At 44.5% G+C, this 22,291-nt stretch overlaps 1 pseudogene; it reads left to right on the top strand.

Moving 5' to 3' along the window:
• The first annotated feature begins 20,723 nt into the window (after positions 1–20,723).
• LOC143683080 (keratin, type II cytoskeletal 8 pseudogene) lies at positions 20,724–21,999 on the top strand (annotated as a pseudogene).
• Positions 22,000–22,291: the final 292 nt, after the last annotated feature.

The following is a 22,291-nucleotide window of genomic DNA, read 5'->3' on the forward strand; positions in this document are numbered from 1 at the left end:
AAGACCCCCATATCTCTTCCATTGGCTTGTATTTTCTCCGAGTTAAAACACAAATACTGGGTGACATATAAGCAACCCCCTAAATTGTATGTCACCTTTTAGTATGAATTAATTCATCAAACCATTTCCTGGGAGCAATTCTGGATTTATGGAGAGAGGAGAGACTGCATGAATGCCCTGATCAGACTGGCAAGGAGAGGGGAGAGAGGGAGGAGAGAGACAATTGATAATTTAAGTAGCTGCTATATGTTGGGCTTTGAATGGGCTTTTCATAGGCGATCTAATTTAGTAATTCCCAAAAAGAGTTCTGAAAAATCTAGTCTTGCAAGACATGGGTCTCTAAATATTTTACTCGCCTCCCTCCAAAAAGAATTTTGAAAGATCATGTACCCTTTAAATATTTTTAAGTTAACATCTAAAAATTTTCATCATGAGTTTACTTTTTCCCTTGTTAATAGAAGTAGAAAATATTCAATATTTGAAAGTATGAAATCAGGTAATGATTGATCATAATTGGCACAAATATTTCACAAAATGATCTGATAAAATAAGTTTTAACTAGTTTGTGGGCTAAAGAACACCAAATCAGAAAGAAAGGATGTAAAATCTTTACCCAGGGGTTTTACCTATACATCTGAAAACATTTGTTAATCTGACAACATGCACCACAAACTGTACCACTTCAGCTATTCTGAATGAAGAGCCTCTTAGCATGCTCCAAACGCCTCCCTAATGCAAAGTTTCAGGCTTCACAAGTATCAGTATAAGACAGGGTTCTCTATGATTTATCTCTAAAAGCACAGGCAGGGCCCCATGGAAAGATTTAAGATGGGTGAGCAGCAAGCTCTCTCTTATAAAGGGCGGAAGACCACAATATTAGGAAGGCAAGCTTGAACTCAGGTAGATCAGTTTTAGGAATGGAATTAAGAGCTGGAAATTAATTCCTTTAAAAACTATATTGCTTGGAAAGTCTTCATGTACCACAGAGGTATGTGTACCCCAGTTTGGGGACCACTCATGTACATTATTTGTGACAACTGTTTCCAAGGTTAAATTTGTTTGAGAAATGCATACCAGATTCCCTTACTTGAGATTCCTACTGCACATTGGCTTTTCAAAGGCTCTAAAAGGGCCTGCAATAAACCTAGAGTTCTTGAATGTATTTATTTATTTTTGTTGAACACCTATTAGCATTACCATAAACCCTCTTGGAGTAGTTTTATTGGCATTCTAAGAATAAGGAAATTGAAGTTAAATCACTTGTGGTGGCTAGGGGTTTATACATTCTTTCTATAAAGGGCCAGACAGTGTGTTACGTTTTGCAAGTCATCTGGCCTCCTTTGCAGCTACTCAACTCTACTGTTGTAGCATGAAAAGAGCCATAAACAATACGTAAATGAATGGTATGTGGCTAATCCAACTAACCTTTATTTATAAAGTCAGGGGTGGCTGGATTTGACCCTTGGTTTGTAGGTAACAACCCCTGCTCTAGACCATTTATCTAAAGAATTTGAACCCAGCTCTGTTGACTCCACAATGTTGACTCTGTCCCTACTCCACTCTGCTGAGGTGTCATGGAAAGCCCCCAGATGGGAGGCTGGGGCACTGGAGGCAAACTTCATCTCCTTGACCATTTTGCAAAGGGCTGGTCTTTTCCCACTTGGCTGGTTCTGAGTTCCATGTGGGGTCTCCCTGTGCCAGTTTGAAAGGATGTATGTACCCTAGAAAAGCCATGTTTTAATCCTAATCCCATTTTGTAAAGGCAGCTGTTTCTTCTAATCCCTATTCAGTACTATATGTTTGAAACTGTAATTAAATCATCTCCCCGAAGATGTGACTAAATCAAGAGTGGTTGTTAAACTGAACTAGGTGGAGATGTGTCTCCACTCATTCTAGGTGGGTCTTGATTAGTTTTCTGGAATCCTATAAAAGAGAACAACAAGAGAGAAAAAGTCAGGAGATTCTGAGAGAGCAGAAAATGACATAGCCACAAGAAACAGAGAGTCCACCAGCCAGCGACCTTTGGAGATGAAGAAGGAAAATGTCTCCCTGGGAGCTTCATGAAATAGGAAGCCAGGAGGGAAAGCTAGCAGATGATGCCGTGTTCCCCATGTGCCCTTCCAGCCAAGAGAGAAACGCTGACCATGTTCACCATGGGCCTTCCCACTTGAGAGAGAAACCCTGAACTTCATTGGCCTTCTTGAACCAAGGTATCTCATCCTGGATGAGCAAACTAGAACACTTCCTTTGCTTCAGAGTTCAACTGTCATCAATTCAGTTCATCTTTTGATAGATAATCAATGTGGATCTCAAAGCCCTGAGAGAAAACATCCTCCCCCAGGCCCCAGTTGCAAGAACAAAACAAAATACACAAGCCACCTTTTAGCACAAATGAATACTCCAGAAATTCTGGGGTCAGTTGGGCCCATGTGGAGTTCTTTTTCTTGTTGTTTTAATGGGCTTGAACACAAGTCAACAGCTTCTGAATAGCACCAGTAATTAGAATGGCTATTTCTATTTCAGTGCTTGGAAGCTTTCAGAATGCTAAAACAAAAATCTTCCATAAACCTTTGCCTGCTCCCAGGGTAAAGGTATATACCGAGAAAGGAATGCTACGTGGCCTGCCCTGACTAGAACCCATCCTGCCTCATACGACTGTCCTTGCGAAGAGCCTACGTGAGTTCATTTCTGGACAGAATCGAGTGATGGCCATTACTCCCGGGATGGAGGTTGCTCCTTGGAAGTGGAAACCTTCTGGGGCAACTGTGAAGTGCTGAGGAGTATCCAGTAAGCTCATCAAAACTCCCTACATTTGTGACCCTCCACAACAACAGATGGAAGAATTTCCATTTGTCTAAGAATAGTAGGGAGGGGTCCAAACACACAGCCTAGAGATGTCAAGCTCAGGCTGTCAGATTGGATGGTGCAGAGAACATTCAAGGGTCTCTAAAGAGGGGAATGCCGTGCTCACATCTGCATTAAGTGTCCTTTCTGGCACCAAGTGAATGGGAGGACCGGCGGGAGGTTTTCACAGGGGAGAGAAGATGGGAGGCTAATTCTAAATTGTGACTGTCTGGGATGGAGAATAGAATGTGGATTCAAAAGAGAAGAGTCAAAGACAACTCATACTGCTATTTAAATTGTAGGCTGAAATTGAACATATTGAAAATCAGCATAGTTGACTGTTGATTTGAGAGTAAAATGCAAAACCCAAACAAGACATGCCTTGGGCAAAGATTGAGTATCAGGATGAAATGCAGGAATAAGCTAAGCAGCAAATGTAGGTGTTCTAGTTTGCTAGCTGCTGGAATGCAATATGCCACAAACAAAATGGCTTTTAAAACAGGGAATTTAGTAAGTTGTGAGTTTACAGTTCTAAGGTTGAGAAAATGTCCCAAATTAAAACAAGTCCATAGAAATGTCCAATTTAAGGCATCCAGGGAAAGATACCTTGGTTCAAGAAGGTCGATGACGTTCAACGTTTCTCTCTCAGCTGGAAGGGCACATGGCGAACATGGGGACATCTGCTGGCTTTCTCGTGGCTCTACCAAAAGGGCCTCTCTCCAAAATGTTTCCTTTTTTAAAGGATTCCAGTAAGCAACTTCACCTTCAGTGGCTGGAGACACACCTCATGGAAACAATCAAAATGCTCCCACCCGGCAATGTTGAATGACGATTAAAGGACGTGGCTTTTCTGGGGTCCACCACAGATTTGGGAGTGGGAGTATGGGGGCTGTGGTTAGAGGACTTTAGTTCCAATACCTACCCAGACCATGTCAGCGCTCCTCCCTCCCCTGAACTCTGTGACACTGAGATTTTCTGACAATTATAAAAGGTGCAGCCTAAGTTCAGTTTCCAGCCTCCTCTTCTATTTTCAGACATATTGGCATCCTAAGTCCCTCCTGTATAAAAATTCTGGAGGCACCCTTAATACTAAGCATTCTATAAAATGCATTTTTTTTGCAACAAGCATTTGACTCTTGAAAATGAAGATCAGTGACCCTGGCTTCTTGCTTACATATAAATTAAAGAATCCTGTTTCAGAATCATTACTGCAAACAAGGAGTTACATCCAAATGGGCTACCCTCTTGAAGAAAAAAAAGAACAAAAAGATGTCAATGTCAACTACAAAGGAACAATATCACAGAGAAGCTCTCACCGTTAAGTGTGACACATTGTTTCCAAAATAGCAGCTGAGACAACCCAACTTAAATATGGAAATCCCTGTGCTCAGGCAACTAAGTGTCCTTGCTGCCCTCTCAGAGCCGGCCAGGTCTTAGCGGCAATGCCACACAGATCAGTGTCACCCACAGTCAAGAAGCCAAGGACTTGGGTGATTAGCAAAACTTCACAGAGATATTTCCAAGGAGAATCAGACCTTGGAAGAAAGGGCTAAGCACGACTCCTTTCTTTAAACCCTCTCTCCTTTCGCTGTGGCTGGTTTAGGAACTAAAAAACAGGTTGCAGCCTTGGGCTTCCCTCTGCAGCCACCCGACACCACTTTGGGCTCTGCTCCTGCAGCCACAGGAACTCAGTGGCAAAATCACATCCGAATCGAGTCGGCGTTATCACAGGAACTGAGAAGCAGCCTGTTCTCAGGTGTTAGAAGTTGTGCTGAGGATGGCTTTTCTTTCTCGTGCACACTCCTGCTTATCTCCCTGACCCCCCTCTCGGGCTTTAACTTGGAACCAATTGAGTGAACACCTGCCACAAACCAGACTCTATATGGAGGCTCCAGGATGGCCAGCATAGGTCCCGGCCCTCAGGGACTTTGCAAGCAGATGGAGTGAGAGGCACCTGTGCCTGCAAAGGGCACTAACTTTTAGAGCGCTGACAGCATGCTCTTAAAGGCACACGTTTTTCTAAGTTCTCGACTCTCACGTGGAAACCCTCTCCACGTGTCTGTGTGGACACAGAGGCACAATGTCAGAAAATAAATAAAATTAAAATATTTCTTCTTGAAGCTCACAGAGAGCCTTCTGTTGGGTTTATGAGAAAAGTGTTGACAAATGTGGATAAAAGTGTCTATGTGGCTGGGCTTATAGGAAGTGGGAAACTCTCATATAATGATACAGAATAAGTTCACCAAGATAGAGTATATTAGTTTTTAGGTCAAATAAATGTGAGCTCATTTGTTGTTGTTGTTTATTTGTTTGTAGCCAGCGCCTAGGATCATAAAAAAATCTCTTCAAGAAACTAGGAGAATGTAGGTGCAGGGTGGAACAAATGTTTTATTTCAATGTAAACTTATGCAATAGGGTCCCAACAAGCCCTATTTGGTTTTCAGTTTTGAGCCCCTCCCTTGCAAAGACTTAAATCAGCAGAAAAGAAGATCAAAAGAGCTCCCAAGGAGTCTTCCGGTCCTTTTGTTTTTCCTCATCCACTGATCTCGCCACAATGAAGAAACTACATTTAAGGAACTGGTGAATTTTGCCCATTGAGCCTTCCACTCAGGCCTTTTGTCCTGTAACCAGGAAAAAGCAGTTCCAAAGAGCTGATCTCATGTTTTCGTTTGAGGTTCCCCAGCTCTGTCTGTCCAAGGAACATTCCACTAATTAATCACGACAGCCGGTTAGTTAGGGCTGCTTGGTTTTTAAGGACGTATCTCTCTCCAACAGTTTGGGTTTCTGCTTTAAGTTTACTAACTCTGAGTTCCTCTCTGTCGAGATCAGGAGAGTTGGGCCCTTCTGGGATTTCAAAGACCATCGTGAATCTGAGAACACAGGCCTGTAGGTGGTGTGGAAAAGAGAGAACCCAACGGGAGATACACGTCTGGGCTGAACTGCTGAGCCGAGGGGTGGGAGAAGTGACTTTAACCTTATTGCCGACAAAGACTGAATCAGAACTTCTTGGCTCCTTCACTTCGATCATCTGGGCTGGGTTGGCTCATTCCTCCGTATCGCCTGTCACTGCTCCCCCCTCCTCCTGTGACTTGTCATACATTTACGAGAGAGCTGCAGCACTGAACTTGAGAATGAAATGGTCATGAGTCGCCATCCTGGTTCTTCCTGCCACCTTGGAAAAGATTCCTCATCTGTAAAGTGGATAATCCCCAGAGTCTGCTCAGTCGTTGATTTCCCTCCCTGGCCCTGGTTTTGCCACTTAGACTATGAGACTTTTCACAAGTCATTCAACTGTTCCTGCCTCGGTTTTCCTCATCTTTAAATGGTCAGGAGGAGAAAGTCAGTGATGACCCCTCCTCACTGGGACGTCCAGAGTGCATTAGGACAGCTGTGCCTGTGGCCAAGGGTGGTGGCCTCACTGGGAGACCTGTCCGAGGGCACGGAGGAGTGTCAGGGCTTGCATCTCCCCTGGAGGCGGGATAACACCAGGTACTTACTCTTTGCAGGCTGACATCCTGAACCCAAATAGTCATTTTTCTTTTTTTCTTTGGAAGGTCTCTCATTGGGCTCTTTCCTCTCCTACTGCCAATCCAGACTTTTCTCATCCCAGATCTGTACAGCAGCAGTGTAACTGGTCTTTTTTATTCCAGCCTTCAGATGAGTCTTCCTAAAATTCCAGTTTTTTTTAGTTATTCCAAAATGACTAAAGTTTGATTAAATACATTTTAGTCTACCCTTACATGGTCATTAAAAATATTCATTTAGGCCTCTATTTGTTTGTTCGTTTGTTTTGTTTTTTAATGATATACAGTATGTATTCACATACCATGTAATCATCTAAAATGTACAATCAACTGTTCACAATATTATCACATAGCTATGCATTTGTTATCACAATCAACTTTTTTTTCTTTTTTGTGCAAAGAAGGGGCAAACATTAAAGTATTAACAGTAATTTTCTGGGTGTTAGAAAATCCACAGATAAGTTTTACCTTCTCTGTATCTTTCTTTCTAGTCTTTTTCTTTTTAAACTATGAGTGTGGATTCTTTTCTAACCAGAAAAAAAAATCAGTCATACTATTTCTCTTATTTTTTTCTTTATATAACAGTTCAAGAAGGTTGCCAAATGCTTATCAGACAAAAACTTTTAAGAGACATTACCCCAGGACAGCATTTCTCTAATTGAAATCCAATGTGCTTTTGAAAGGAAGGAACAAAAAAGTGCCATTGTCACAAATTCAACATCTCCAAAATTTACCAAATCATTTCCCCAGCAAACCTGCTCCTCCTCTTTGCTTCATTTATTTTGACTGTTTTGGAGCTCAGAAACTTCTTTGTCAAATCAAACTGTAGCACGATACAATGCCTATCATGTCCTCATAAGCTAACATTTAGCTTATTTCCAGTTTTTCAATCTTAGAAACAACCCAATAATGAACCTCTAATTATTTTCTTGAAAGAAATTTCTCAATGTGTGGCTATTACAAGTTTATAATTGGATTATAAATTTGTACTGAGTTTTAGAAACAAAATTTACAAGTGCTCACTGTAAAAACAGAGAAATAAGGAAAAAGAATAAAGATAGCTCATAATTCTGTCCCCTAGAGACAAACTATAGTTAAGTTTTAATGATACTCCATCCTGAGTTGATATATGGGTACATTTATTGCAGTACTTTGATAATTTTTTCTTCTATTTCCTTTTTGCCTAAGTGGTTGAAATTTTCTCTGGATACCTGTGTAGTAAAACCCATTGACATCTTCACAAACATTATTACTGTATTTTTCTTTCAGAATTTATGTGTTCGGTCTTTCAGCAGAGTCTACATCAACTCTGATAAGATGCATTGCAAATGTCAAGAGGAAAAACTATACCACTCTCTGGTCCTTGTCTGACGATCTGTGTATTTCAATTTTTAATTTTCCTTTTTGCTTCAGACTCATGACCTGGAAAATGTTACGCTATCCCAGTGCTGTGTCACCTTCCTCCTGATACGCAGGGCTTATCCTGCTGGCATCACGTGTTAGAACTTCCCGTGCCCTCACATCATCAGCTTTTTGGGGAAACAATTCTTTGCACTGGATCGCTGTCTCTTCACCTCCCTCCTCAATTGCTCCCGCATTACCCAGAACTGGTATGGCAAGCTCCCTGAGTTCTGAGCCCCCTCCCTCTTCAGATTTGGCTCTGCATAGCACAGTGAGTGGCTTCTAGTGATGAGCGATGCCCCTGAATCAAATTACCTACCAGGCATAGGAGGAGGATTGTGGGAGAAACAGGACCAGATGTGACTTTCATGGACGTTTTAGGCACTTTTTTTGCCTTTCTGGGGCCCTACCTTCATACGGAAATATTTAAAATGATATTTTGCAACTAGGTTGGTAGAAAGATGAACACACTCCAGGCTGGGTTTATTATTATATAATTATTAACATTGTATTCCTTTTTTCTTCTGGGTTTAAAAGAAATAAACAATTTTCCTGGGCCCAGGACATCTCACCTATTGTGCCTGATGGATGCCAGCCCTGGGGAGAGCTGTGTTTTGACAGTGAAGGGCAAAGAAATAAGATTCTCGAGGGAAATTCTCCATTTGGTGTTGGCCAGGATTTTTCACTTTTGCTCTAACCATAGACAGCTTGCTATAGTCCAAGCGTGCGGCTTATGTATGTTGTCTCATGTAGTAGCACTTGCCAACCCTCCGTGTTTTAGCCCTCGTTTCACAAGAAAGCTAACTGAGTTGTATAGTTTGTAAATGGTGCAACTGAAATCGCATGCATTGGACAGACTGTTCTTGAGTAGCTGCCATGTACTGGGCTCTGGCGTGAACCCTGGGGATACAGCAATGAACAAAACGAAGTCTCTGCCCTCAAGAAGCTGGACCCTCTGTCTGATTCCAAAGCCGTGGTTCCCAGCTCTCACTCTGCAGGTCAAGCTTTCAGGCGTCTCACACTCCCTGGGCTGAGGTTTTATAAGTGGGATGAGATACTAAGTCTTGTGGATGGACAGCCAAATCCCTGGCCGGAATTTTACCCTGCCTCCCTCTGCCTCTGTGAGTGAAAGTTTTTAAAAAATATTTTTATTGATAAATCTTCACACATGAACATTCCATACATGGTGTACAATCAATGGCTCACAACATCATCACATAGTTGTGTATTCATCACCGTGATCATTTTTTAGAACATTTGCATCACTCCAGAGAAAAAAAATAAAAAGGAAAAAACAAAACTCATAGATACCATACCACCCCACCCCTCCCTCTCATTGACCACTAGTGTTTCCATCTACCCAGTTTGTTTAACCCTTTGTCCCCCCTATGATTTATTTATTCTTTATCCATATTTTTTTACTCATCAATCTATACCCTGGATAAAAGGAGCAATAGACACAAGGTTTTGTGAGTGAACTTTTGCCATAGCCACTCTACTCCCTTGGACTAAAGGGCTTTTCCATTTGGTATCCCCCCACCCCCATTCACCCTTCCCTACCTCCTTTGCATCCTGCCGCCACCATTGCCAACTGCTCCCCCATGGTTGTCTGTCTCACTGACACTGCCAGAAAGAGCTGCAAACCCATCTAGTCTGTGCCAGGGCCCTGTTTAAGATCCTCCATAGCCCCCACTGCCCTGAGGGTAAGGCCCAGACTCCCCAACCAGGCCTCCCAAACTCATTCTCATGGGGACCCTGCCTGCCTTCATCCTAACCACATATTCTTTTCCTTGTCCCCTCCCACCTCACCACTGCAGTTCATTAAGGTCAACAGACTTTAACTGTGCACGTATTATGTGCCCTTCTCTGTGCAGCATGCCCAGATATAATGAAGAATAAGCTCCAGCCTCTCAACTTTAAAAGCCTGCAGCTTAGAGTGGAGACAGAAGAGGAAGTGCACAGCGTTCCATTATGTGAGTAGGTGAATGGAGAGACCAGAGCGGGGCCTGTGGGAGCCCAGGCCACACAGCGATGCCCCGCCCAGAAGGAGGAGGGGCTGGTCTCTGAAGGCAGGGGAGTGATCCCAGATGCTTCCTAAGATTTGTAGAAGGCAAGCCCTGAGATTTTTTTTTTCTGTTGGATGAGTAGGAGTGAGACTGGAGAACAAATGGAGGGGCTGGAGCGATGAAGGCAGAGGGAGCTATGTGCCGGCTCTCGGGGGGAGGGGGTGGGGGTGAGCTCACTTACGGTGATTTGCGGAGGTGCTGATGCAGCGAGCTCGGCTGGCTAGGTCCTGGGGCGTGCTGGCGGGGTCCGCATCCTCAAGACCGATGCCTGGAGGTTCGCCTTTGCTCTTGAAGGCCCTGAGCAGGTAGTGAAGGGTTTCCAGCAGGGATGTGAGAAGGACTGGAAAGGTTGTGTATGGCAAGAGATTATGAGAGTGATGGGGATGGAAAGTGTTAGGCAGAACCCCTTTCTTCTTGAAATAACTGACTCTTGGTAAGCATTCAGGAAACTCCCCATCCCCCCCATAACTTCCAAGAAGCTCCTTGCAAAACCGAACCTGCCCCAGCCCACACAGCAGTCAGACGAGTGTTCTCACACCCCCCTCTGACAGCTGCGTTCTTGCTATCACCCCTTTTGGAAACCACAAACTCTCCGGCCCCTATCTTCCGTACATCTCATCACGTGTGCATGGACAAAGGATCTTCGTTTTATGTGGAACTTCAACCTATGTCTGTCTCCCCGCAAACTGAACTGGAACTTGCACCCCAGTTTACTTATCCTCACCAATAACCAACGCCTGCCGATCCACTTACTAGACTTCTGTCAGTGGATTTCCGAGTCTTGGGATCAGTGGTTGCAAAAATCCTCCTGGTTCTCCTGGCTTATCCCGATTCTCAACCCACTAGTAACTCTTCTTCTCATAATGTCCACAGGACCTTATATCACTTGTGCTCTAGCGCATTTTATTTGGTCTACGGTCTACAATGTCACCCAAAGGCATGTAGAAAACTTTCTTCTGTTACAAGAGGGTCAGTGTCAGCCTCTCCGCCCCCATGTCCCCCTGTACCTCAGTGCCAGAGAAAAACAGAACGAGCCCCCATGTTGTCCCCTAAGCAGCCAGAGTGAAGTCACCCACTTTCCTTTCTCTCTCTCCCTGTCCTAACCCGATAACCCCTTCCTAACCAGTTTTCTTTCTTTTTTTTTTTTTTGTATATGTAACTAAAGATTGGAATGATAGGTTTGGACCCCAAACAAGGGGCAAAATAACAGAAGCCACGACAATGGAACATTCCATTTCTGCCCTACCCCAGCTGACCCGGAAACTCCCCCACTGATCCCCCGACCAACAGCTCAAGGTCTTCTGTCTAAAAAGCTCCCTCCCTCCCCCAGCCAACGGCTCAAGGTCCGTTCCTGTCTCTCCCCTGCCAAACCTTGCATCACTTATCCCCCCCGCCTAGTCCCTCAGATATAAGAGCCTCCGTTTTCTTTCCTGGCTGGGCTGAAGTCTGACTTCAGACACTGCCATGCTGGTGCCTGCATAGATTCTTTTGTCTGTGATCGGTTTGTCTCTGGGTCTTCCCTGAACCGAACAGAGAGAGGTGGGCAGGTTGGAGAGGCAGTAGAATGTGCAGGGCTTGGTGTCCGGGTGCTTGTCAGGGGGAGAAGGTAAGAGAGGTCAAGGGCAGTGCTCCGGTGTCTTGGACACACCTTGATCTCTCTTCCTTCCACATCTTTGCACTGCCTGTTGTGCTTCTGACTGGACCTTTCTCCGCTTTTCACCCAAGCACCCCTGCTTGCCGCTCCCCACCCAGCTCAGCCATCACCTCTTCCTGGAAACCTTTCCTAAGCATGAGTGTTCAGCAAGAAAGAGATGACACAGTTACATATGCAATTGAGGAGAATTGTTAAAGGGACTATTTATAAAGGTGTGAGCAGTGTTGAAGGAAACCAAAAACGAATGCACAGACCTATAGTGAGTAGCACTGTTATCAACCCAGAAAGAAGCAGGGGACCAGGGGAGAGAATTCTTGCTAGAACCCAGAGCAGAGAGAGTTCTGTGGAGAGGGTTGCATCATTCAGTAGGGGATTCAGACGATTGCAATGATCCTAGCAGGAGATACCCTGGAATATTAATACCCCAGCCTTACTTTCCACCCTTCCACTGATATTTGGCTGGGGTTCCACCTTGGCCAAATCCAAGCAGTAGCCAGCAGGCAAGGGAGTCCATTGATGCAGTCCCTATGGATCAGTCCCTAGGACCCAGAGCAGGGTGGGTGTGGATGGAGAAGCAAAGGGAAGGCACCCTTCTACTTTCTCTGACCACCACTTAGCCCCAGTATCCGTCCACAATCTCTCCTGTGAAGTTCCACAACAGCCTGTGACTCTCGCCATCACAGCAGTGCTCTGTCTCCTCCACCAGGCTTATCCATCCTTGCATCTTCCATTCCTTCGCTCAGGGGCTGGCACACAATAAGGGCTCTGCAAATATATGTATTTTTTGCATCACTCCAGAAAAAGAAATAAAAAGAAAAAACTCATACATACCATATTTATATTGAATAGATAAAGATCCCCCTATCCAATGCAATTTTCTTATAGAAGGTAAATTTCTTAATCTATTACGTGTTGGTGACTCAGGTTGGTTTATGAGAAGAAAGAACAAGTCTCTGCATTATATCTTTGAAGTTACCAAGTGGCCCAGAGGACCTGTACTTCCTGGTTTTATTTTCTTTTGATTAATCAGTGTGTCATCAGTCAACAAGCATGCAATTGCAACAATCTCCCATATGAGAAGACAGAATTCCCACTAGAAATTAATGTATCGGAGTTCTTTTTTTGCTTTTGAGACAAAGCTAATGCAAAGCAACTTTAAAACAGTGCCAACTTAATTGTTTCCAAATAGTCCAGGGTGGATCACAGAGAAAGGTATGTTGGGAGATTAAATTTACCCAGGTAAATACAGCACAGAGCTCACAGGTGTTTGCAACTCAGTGTGTGTAAGCAGAGACAATCCAACCATCAGGAATAACCAATGCTGTACAGCTGTGCACCCTGTCTCTGCCTGCTACTTCCTCTTCATTTGCACAGCCATAACAGGTCATCTCTTCTTTCAAAGTGTCTCACACCAAGGAAGTGGGGAAAATTGTTCTGGCAGCAATTTTCATCCTATCATATTATTTTCCAGCTCATATTATATCCAAACACTCTACAAGGGACTCCCACTCCACTCTTAGCAATATAACATGCCCCCTTGTAATTAGTTTTCAACTGTGAATCTATGGCTCCCCTAGTTGTCTGTTATTAAGGGCAAGGCTTCTGTCTTCACATGGCTGTGAATTCTCACCATTTCCCAGACCTGGCAGGTGCTCAGGGAGGATTTCTGATTAATAATCCGCTTAGATATACGTACTCTGCAGTGTCTCCATAGTAACTCCACACCTTGCTGAAAGTTGATAGTTGCAGTGTGTGATGGCTTGGCTTCTTCGTTCCTCAACCACTCGTCCTGTACACGAATGATTTTGTTCCTAAGCCCCACAAAGCCTGGAGAGCTCTGCACTCCATGGAAAATGAGAATTGTTGCCAGCTTCCTACCTATTCCTTTCTTCTCTCAGACATAATACAAAACAAGCTTCTGTTTCCATGCTGCACATAAACAAAGATCATTCTTCAACTTCAGAAATGTCCTTGGCATAGAACGTGCAGGCTTTGGAGCCACAGGAGTTCTCTCTCTCTATCTTACAGGCTCATGGCTGAGAACTTGGTAATCCTACTCAGGGAGTCCAACAGGCAGTAACCGTCTGACTACCCTGATTGCCCCAGAGTAGGAAGAGAGCAGACCTATCCCCAGAGACTAGAGCCAAACTCATGGGAATTCACCGATCCATGTCTCCTTCTGAGAGCCCTTTGTCAGGCAGGGCTGCCGTGCCACACAGCTCTAAGAAACTGGTGTTCCCTGGACTTATAAAATGTGGTGGGGCTGTTGCCAAGCATTGTCTTGAGTAGAGGGAAACCAGTAGCTGTGCTGTAGGTCTTCTCACTGCTTCTTCAGACGCATTCTTTACTCTTCTCCAGCCTACTGTGTCCCAGGAGGCAGGTCTGTATGGAGTATGGATTTGTCCTGCAACTTTCCATTGGATAATGGGAAACCCTGGCAGGAGATACGAAGGTGAGGAAGGAGAGTGACCAGCGAACTTCCCTGCCAGCCAGGTTACTGTGGATTTGCAAACCAAAGTCAACAACATCTGTTGGGCAGCTCTCTCCATGCAGTTACCCTCTCAGGGTTCTGGGAGACATCCTGCAACCCTGGTGATTCTAGCTCCAGGGTACTGAGCTATCCCTTGTTGACCTCACTTTTGTAGAAGGTTCCTTTATTAAATCTTTTTATTTGACTTGGTTTGAGTCTGTCATCCTTCTTGCTGTAACCCTGACTGATGGAGGGGTAAGTAAGACAAAGTTTCTGCCTTCTTGGGAGCTTGTGTTAACACAGAAGAGAGATAGACCACAAACAAGTATGGGGTTATAATCTATATACATATGCAATAGTGATAAGGGCCATAAAAAGTAATAGAAGGTAATGGGATATAAGGAAGGAAGGCTATGTTAATTCATGTGGCCAGGAAAGACATTTCTGAAGAGGTAACATCTGACCTAGCACCATAACAAGGAGAATGAGGCAGCTTCTCCAACATCTGGGGGAAAGAGTAATCCAGGCAGATGCAAAGGTCCCCAAAGGGGAAAGACACTGAACAGAATGGAACTTAGTGGACGAGGGGAGAGTAGTAGGAGATGACATCAGGGAGGTAGGACATAAAGAAGCTCACAGTTTCTCCTAAGGGTGCTGAGAAGTCATCATAGAACTTTAGGCAGGGGGACAATAATGATTCCTCTCCACACACTTGTGTGACTTCTCTTTGCTGGAATACTACTGGAAGAAAGAGAAGCAAGAAAATTAAAGAAATGACTATTGCACTGGTCCCTGGAAGTTATGCTAAGTAGGAAGGGAAGTAAGGACATGAGAGGTGGAGGCTACTAGAAAAGGCAGTGTTCTAGTTTGCAAGCTGCTGGAATGAGATATACCAGAAACGGAATGGTTTTTAAAAAGGGGAATTTATTAAGTTGCTAGATTACAGTTCTAAGACTGTGAAAATGTCCAAATTAGAGCAAGCCTATAAAAATGTCTAATCTAAAGCATCCAGGGAAAGATACTCTACTTCAAGAAGGCCAATGACATTCAGGTTTTTTCTCTCAGCAGGGAAGGCACATGGTGACATCTGTTAGCTTTCTCTTCAACAGCTTCCCTGGAACTCTGTCCGTTCTGTTGGCTCTGTTGGTGCTGGTGGCTCTAAAACTTCTTCCAAAGTGGTTCCCTCTTAAAGGGCCCCAGTAAGCAACCCCACCTTGAATGGTGGAGACACATCTTCATGGAAACCATCTAATCAGAAGTTACCACCCACAATTGGGTGGGTCACATCTCCGTGGAAATAATCAAAAAGCTCCCACCCAGCAATATTGAATGAGGATTAAAGAACATGGCTTTTCTGGGGTCCACAGCAGATTCAGACCAGCACAGGGTGTGTGTGACAATGAGCTGGAGATGCTTGTGCCATGCAAGGGTAAGTGAGCTGGAAGGAGAGGAGGTGATGATCAGAGAGGTTGACTGGTCTGGTGATTTCAGAGCAGGAATTGTTATTCTTAGTGATGGATTCAGAGTAGGAATTGTGGTTTCAGAATGGAAAAAGATGTTGGCCTGCACTGCCCGTGTGGTATTTACTAGCCACATGTCACTACTGAACACTTGAAGTGTGGCTTGTGTGTCTGAAGAAGTGAATTTTTATTTTTATTTCACTTTGGTCCATTCAATTTTAAATACTGAAGCTGTGTTAAATAGTTAAACATAACTATTATTTTGTTTAGACTACATTTCACTTTAATGGTTGATGCTTTAGCATCTGAATTGAGATGTGCTTAGGCATAAAGTACACACCAGATTTCAAAGACTTGGTATGAAAAAAGATGTAAAATATCTCATCAATATTTTGCAATATTGGTTACATGTGGCAATGAGTCCTTTGCATCTATTGGGTTAAATAAAATATGTTAATGAAATTAATTTTGCCTAGTTCTGTTTTCCTTTTCTGTAATGTGGCTATTAGAAACTTTTAAAGTGACCCATGTGGATCGCATTTTATTTCTAGAGCTGCTCTAGGGTACGAGCATGGCGGTGTACGGGTGAGATGAGCGAAGAGGCCAAGGACCCAGAGTCTTGGATGGACGTTCTACAGTGGATTTGAATGTCACCAACAATGATGGCAGGGAAAGCCCCACACAAACAGGAATTGACAGGGGAACCTAGGGCGAAGGCAGACCGTGAAAGAAGGGTGAAGCAGAAGGTGGGTAGAAGGCTTCGGCCACCAGGGGGCATGGCCAGGGGTCCAGTCTGATGAGTTGCTGAGGGTTCGAAAGGAGGAGAAGTCATTTAGAGGTAACACCCGACCCATTTCTAGGCCTTGGGGTTCATGGGATTCTGGGCACCCCATGGTGCTTAACCTCAGAACACCACTCACCTCCCAGCCTCAGGAAATGGGCCCTCTGAAGCTGTGCAGTCAGAAGCTGTGAGGTTTTATAGTGGGTGGCCCTGGGTGTGGGAGACCTGCAAAAGAAGCGGCAGCTTCAGAGAACATCCCCGACACAGAGGGATGAAGAAAGCAAGCTTTTAGAAAAGAATAAAGAGGGAGGGGGGTTTGTCATAGCAGATGGTGACTTCAGAGGGCCATTAGAAAGATCTGGAAAAGTAGAGATGGAGTTAAATTGGGGAGTGTTCAGAGTGGTATGGGGCAAGCATACAAGTAAGGACAGCTGCCAGGGAAGCCTGGATTTTGTTGGGTATCTGAGCATGCAGCAATCTGCACACTTGATGTCTGGGACATGAAGGAAAGAGGCTGGGCAAAAGGAATTTCACATCTTCTGTAGTTTATCTTCTGGCCCAGTATTTGCCAGCAAACTCTAACCGTTTTCATAAACCACAGGGGCCAGTAACGCAAGGAACAATTTTCAGGTAGAAGACAATAGCAGGTGGTGGGGACTGTGGCGAAAGGGTGATGCTTGCCCCCCTTAAGGGCGTTCCGATGGAAATGAGACCCAGCTCAGAGTTTGTGAGAGCTGTCTGCTGCCTGGAGCCAAACTGCGGCTTTGTCCGGGATGACTTCATCAGCAAAACTTTTCAAAGACTTTGATTGTTGTACCTACCATAGCTGTTTGGGGGCCAAACATAGCTTAGGTGCTTGTTTGGGGTTAAAAGGCATCACTGGCTTGCACCTGTTCAAAACTGAGGGGCGTCTCTTAGCTGGCCTTCGCTGCAAAGACAGATGGCTTCCAAATGTTTGTTCCTAAATTTAGAGAGCACAGTCTTCTTATTAAGACTATCCCCCAAAGAAAGAAAATGCTTTTAGTGTTACCCAGGGCAAGTAAAAGCACATAGTCTTCTTTTCCCTTCTGGTTTTTGTCTCTTAGTAAGACACATCTGGAAAGAAAATAGCAAAGAGAGGCGCTCCTCTCTTAAGAGACCTCAGGTGCCCCCCACTGTCATTCATTTTTATCCCATAGTTTCCAAATTAAAAACAAAACAAAACAAAAAACCTCTTATGTTGAAATATAATTTCAAACTTACAGGATATTTGCAAAAATAATGCAAAAGTAACACAGAGAACTCCAATAGACCCCCCTTACCCAGATACCCAGATTTACCAACTATATTTGTTTTCAGCAGCAGAACTCTTTTTACAAACAAAATCTGCCATGTTAGAATCTTAGTATTTAACACAGGTAAGATCAGGGTGACTATTTCCTAGGCACCACCAAAGACCCTGAATCTAACAAGCTCTAATGGGATCATCATGTGTGGGGTGTGTGTGTGACTGTGCGCAGGCATGAGTGTATATGTGTGAATGTGCAGTGTATACGTGAGATTTCAGGAGGTATAATTTGCACACAGCGAAACTCACCCTTTTGAAGTGCATAGTTCGAAGAGTTTTGACACAATCGTGTAATCACACCTAAGTCCAGATACAGTCCAGCTCCAGCACCCCTGAGAGCTCCCTCTTGCTGCTTTGTAATGAGTCACCCCCACCTCCATCCCCCGACAACCTCTGATCTTATTTTTGTCCCTATAGTTTCACTTGTCCTAGAATGGCATTAATGGAGGCATACAGGATGTAACCTTTTGTGTTCGGCTTCTTTCACAGCCTAATGCTTTTGAGAGTCATCCATGTTTGTGCATGTATCAGTACTTTGTGCTTTTTTATTGCTGAGAATTCCATTGTTCGTGTGAGTTTTTCCAAGCTGTCCTTCAGCTTCCAATTTCTTTCCTTCACAGACTATAAAACCTCCTATTCAAATATTTTTTTTCTTCTTTAAAATACGGAGATTGAAGTCTTGGTAACACCACTGAAGAAGAACATGTGGAGAGAGTGTTGGGGTTGAGAGGCATTGTCACTGAACTCTGAGCTGACAGAGCCGGCTCCCCATGAGGCCTAAGGCTGCCCATATCACCCTAGGACTGGAATTCCTTAGCATTCTCTATCACAGAAAGAGAAAGTACTTTTTTTTTTAAAGAAAGTGTAACTGACAGAGAAATTCTTAAGCAGGGAAAGAATACAGATGGAATACATTTGTTCCAGAATTAACCCAAGCTGCCAAAAATCTTCCAAGGATGAAGATATGCGCCCAAACACAAACTCCATTCAAAAACTTTAAGCTAAAAACTTCAACTTTGGCCACTGGTCACTTTCCCCACATAGCTGATCATTTGGATTCTCAGTTCTGCCATCCGATGAATAGTTTTTGTTTCCCTCTCAAAGGTCACACAACCTCTAATTTCTAAAGGCATGTTCTTCCTTAGTCCTTCCCAGCCACCCCTTTACAGACCAGTCTTATTGCAGGAGACTGAGACGTTTCTTTCTTTGCTCACTTCAAAATACTTTTCTCTATCGTCCATGTTTTAAAACTTCAACTTCTGTGTTGAAGGGAGACTGAAGGGAGAGATGTTTATTTGGTGCAAAATTTATATTTTGGGTAGTGCATTTCCTAATTTAACTTTTATGGTCAGTTTAGTTAATACCATTAATACATGGAATCTTGAATAGGGCACGAGATTTTGTTGGTTTGTCCAGGTTAGTGTGATGTCTTGATAAATCCCAGAAAGATTTGGACAGTGAATAAAGAAGTATTTGCAAAGTCCCCTTGGGGAAATGGGGAGAAAAAGGGGCAGTATTCAGCTTCCCCATTTGGAGAATTTCTGATATTCTAGCAAGCAGTGGGGACAACCAAATCAATAAGCCGAGCCCTTGATCTTGGGGGTTTTACCTATGAAACCTACTCCTGCAAAAGATAAGCTAAGCCTACTTAAAATTAGGCCTAAAAGTCACCCCCAGAGAACCTCTTTTGTTGCTCAGATGTGGCCTTTCTCTCTAAGCCAACACGGCAAGTGAACTCGCTGCCCTCCCCCTCTATGTGGGACATGACTCCCAGGTGTGTAAACCTCCCCAGCAATGTAGGACACAAGTCCTGAGATGAGACAGGACCTGGCATGAAGGGATTGAGAAAACCTTCTTGACCAACAGGGGAAAGAGAGAAATGAGACAAAATAAAGTGTCAGTGGCTGAGAGATTTCAAACAGAGTTGAGAGGTTATCCTGGAGGTTATGCTTACGCATTAAGTAGATATCACCTTATTAGTCAAGATGTAATGGAGAGGCTGGAGGGAAGGACCTGAACTGTAGAACTGTGTTCCAGTAGCCATATTTCTTAAAGATGATTGTATAATGATATAGCTTTTACAATGTGACTGTGCGATTGTGAAAACCTTGTGTCTGATGCTCTTTTTAACTAGGGTATGTATAGAAGAGTAAAAAATATGGATAAAGAAATAAACAAATAATAGGGGGAACAAGGGTTAAAATAAATTAGGTAGATGGAAATACTAGTAGTCCAATGAGAAGGAGGGCTAAGGGGTATGGTATGTATGAGTTTTATCTTTTTTGTTTCTTTTCCTGGAGTGATGCAAATGTTTAAAAAAATGGTCATGATGATGAATACACAACGATGTGATGATGTGTGAGCCACTGTATGAAATGTTTGTATGTGAAGAATGTTTGTATGTTTTTATGTTGTTTTATTACTAAAAATATTTAAAATAAAGAACAAACAAACAAAATTTGCTCTACTTTTTTTTATTTGTGCATTTTATAGGTGCTTTAATATTTATAAATGGCCCCCAGATTCTTTTTGGAAATAGATGGACTGCAATTCTCTGATAAAATAAACATTATTAGCATTAAGCTTTGTGGGTTTTATTTCCAATTTTGATTCTCCCTTTTGTCACTTATGCTTGAAATAATGGCTTCTAACTGTCCTGCCTACCGTGAGCTGAATAAGAGTCGATTGGGCATTGTACCTGAAAATGGGTTTGACTTCTGGAGTCAGAGGAGGACAGCTGCCATTTAAAAGGAAGGAAATGCTGAGGTGGGCACTTTGCATTTATCAGCTCATTTCGACAAACATATTTTGAGCCCGTCCTCTCCACGGAGCCATGCAATGCACTGCAGCTGCAAAGACTCCTGACAAAGGTGTCTGCAAGGTGGGGCAGAGCTTAATAAAATGAAGTGAAAACTGCCTTAACAGGGATAGGGAGATGCTGTACTAAGGGAGGGAAACCCATCTCTTCCCATATGAGGGAGAAGTGTTGGTAGACTCTTCATGGTGGAAGTGATTCTATGGCTGAGTCTTGAAGAGTGAGTGGGTGTGTTACAGTAGATGGGAAGGGGGAAGCAGGGCCCATCATGCAGAGAAAATAATTTGTGCAAAGACTCAGAGATGAACCATGAAGCAGCAGTCCTTGGCTACTTCTCTGGTCTCTGGTTTGGCCCACCTGTCCACTTCTTCAGCCTCCACCATGTCCATCAGTGTTACCCAGAAGTCCTACGAGGTGTCCACCTCTGGGCCCCAGGCCTTTAGCAGCCTCTCATGCATGAGTGGGCTCAGCACCTGCATCAGCTCCTCAGCTTACTCCCAGGTGGGCAGTGACCACATTTCTGGGGTTGTCTGGGCACCCATATGGGTCTGGTGGGGGCTATGGCAGGGCAGGGAGTGCAGGGAGGATCACAGCTGTCATGTTAAGCCAGAGCCTGCTGAGCCCCCTTAAGCTGGAGGGGGACCCCAACATCTAGGCCATGTGACTGCAGGAGAAGGAGCAGATCAAGACCCTCAACAAGTTTGCTTCCTTCATCAACAGGGTTCAGCTCCTGGCACAGCAGCAGAAGATGCTGGAGACCTAGTGGAACCTCCTGCAGCAGCAGCAGATGGCTTGGGGCCACATGGATGACATGCTTGAGAGCTACCTCAACAACCTTTGGAGGCAGCTGGAGACACTGGGGCAGGAGTAGCTGAAGCTGGAAGCAGAACTTGACAGCATGCAAGGGCTGGTCGATGGCTTCAGGAATAAGTAGGAAGATGAGATCAACAAGTGAACAAGGATGGAGAACAAATTTGTCCTCATCAAGAAGGATGTGGATGAAGCTTGCATGAAATTAGAGCTAGAGTCTGGCCAGGAAGGGCCGACCGACTAGATTAACTTCCTCAGGTAGCTGTGTGCAGAGGAGATCCGTGATCTGCAGGCCCAGATCTCAGACACATCCGTGGTCCTCTCTATGGACCACAGCTGCTCCCTGGACTTGACCAGTATGATGGCTGAGGTCAAGGCCCACTATGAGGACATTGCCAACCACAGCCAGGCCAAGGCTGAGAGCATGTACCACATCAATGGAGCTGCAGACACTGGCCGGGAAGCACGGAGACAATCTCCGCTGCACAGAGACGGAGAACTCTGAGATGAACCCGAGCGTCAGCAAGGCCAAGCAGGACATGGTACGGCAGCTACACGCGTACCAGGAGCTGATGAAGGTCAAGCTGGCCTTGGACATCGAGATGGCCACCTACTGCCAGCTGCTGGAGGGCGAGGCGAGCCGGCTGGAGGCTGGGACGCAGAACCTGAGTAGTCATACGAAGACCTGCAGTGGCCACTCAGGTCCACCGAGCCCTGGCTTCAGGGGCTCACAGGCGCTGGCAGCAGCTACAGCCTGAGCTCCTTCCAGTCCCGCTTCACCTCTGGAGGGGGCTCCACCTCCTTCAGCTGCACCAGCGGGAAGCTGGGTCACCCGATGCCCTGCTGAAGTGAGCTTCCACTGTAGCCCTCCCACCTCCACCCAGGCAATCCCCCTGCTGTGGCTGCCCTAGAGCTTGAGGACAAGGAGCTGTGCAGGGGGCTTAAAGAACAGGAGCCCTGGGGTACCTCTTTTTGCCCATGTCCCCACTTGGAAGCCAATTTTATCTTTTCCAAAATAAAGCCTCTGTTGGCTCTGCCAACCCCACCCCCAAAGAAAAAAAGGACTCAGGGACTTGAAAGATGGTTTGGTGGAAAAGTAAACACTGGGTGCTGTTAAGCTAAGTCAGAAGCTGTGACAT

The sequence above is a fragment of the Tamandua tetradactyla genome, chromosome 5 (assembly GCF_023851605.1).
Source record: "Tamandua tetradactyla isolate mTamTet1 chromosome 5, mTamTet1.pri, whole genome shotgun sequence".
NCBI lineage: Eukaryota > Metazoa > Chordata > Mammalia > Pilosa > Myrmecophagidae > Tamandua > Tamandua tetradactyla.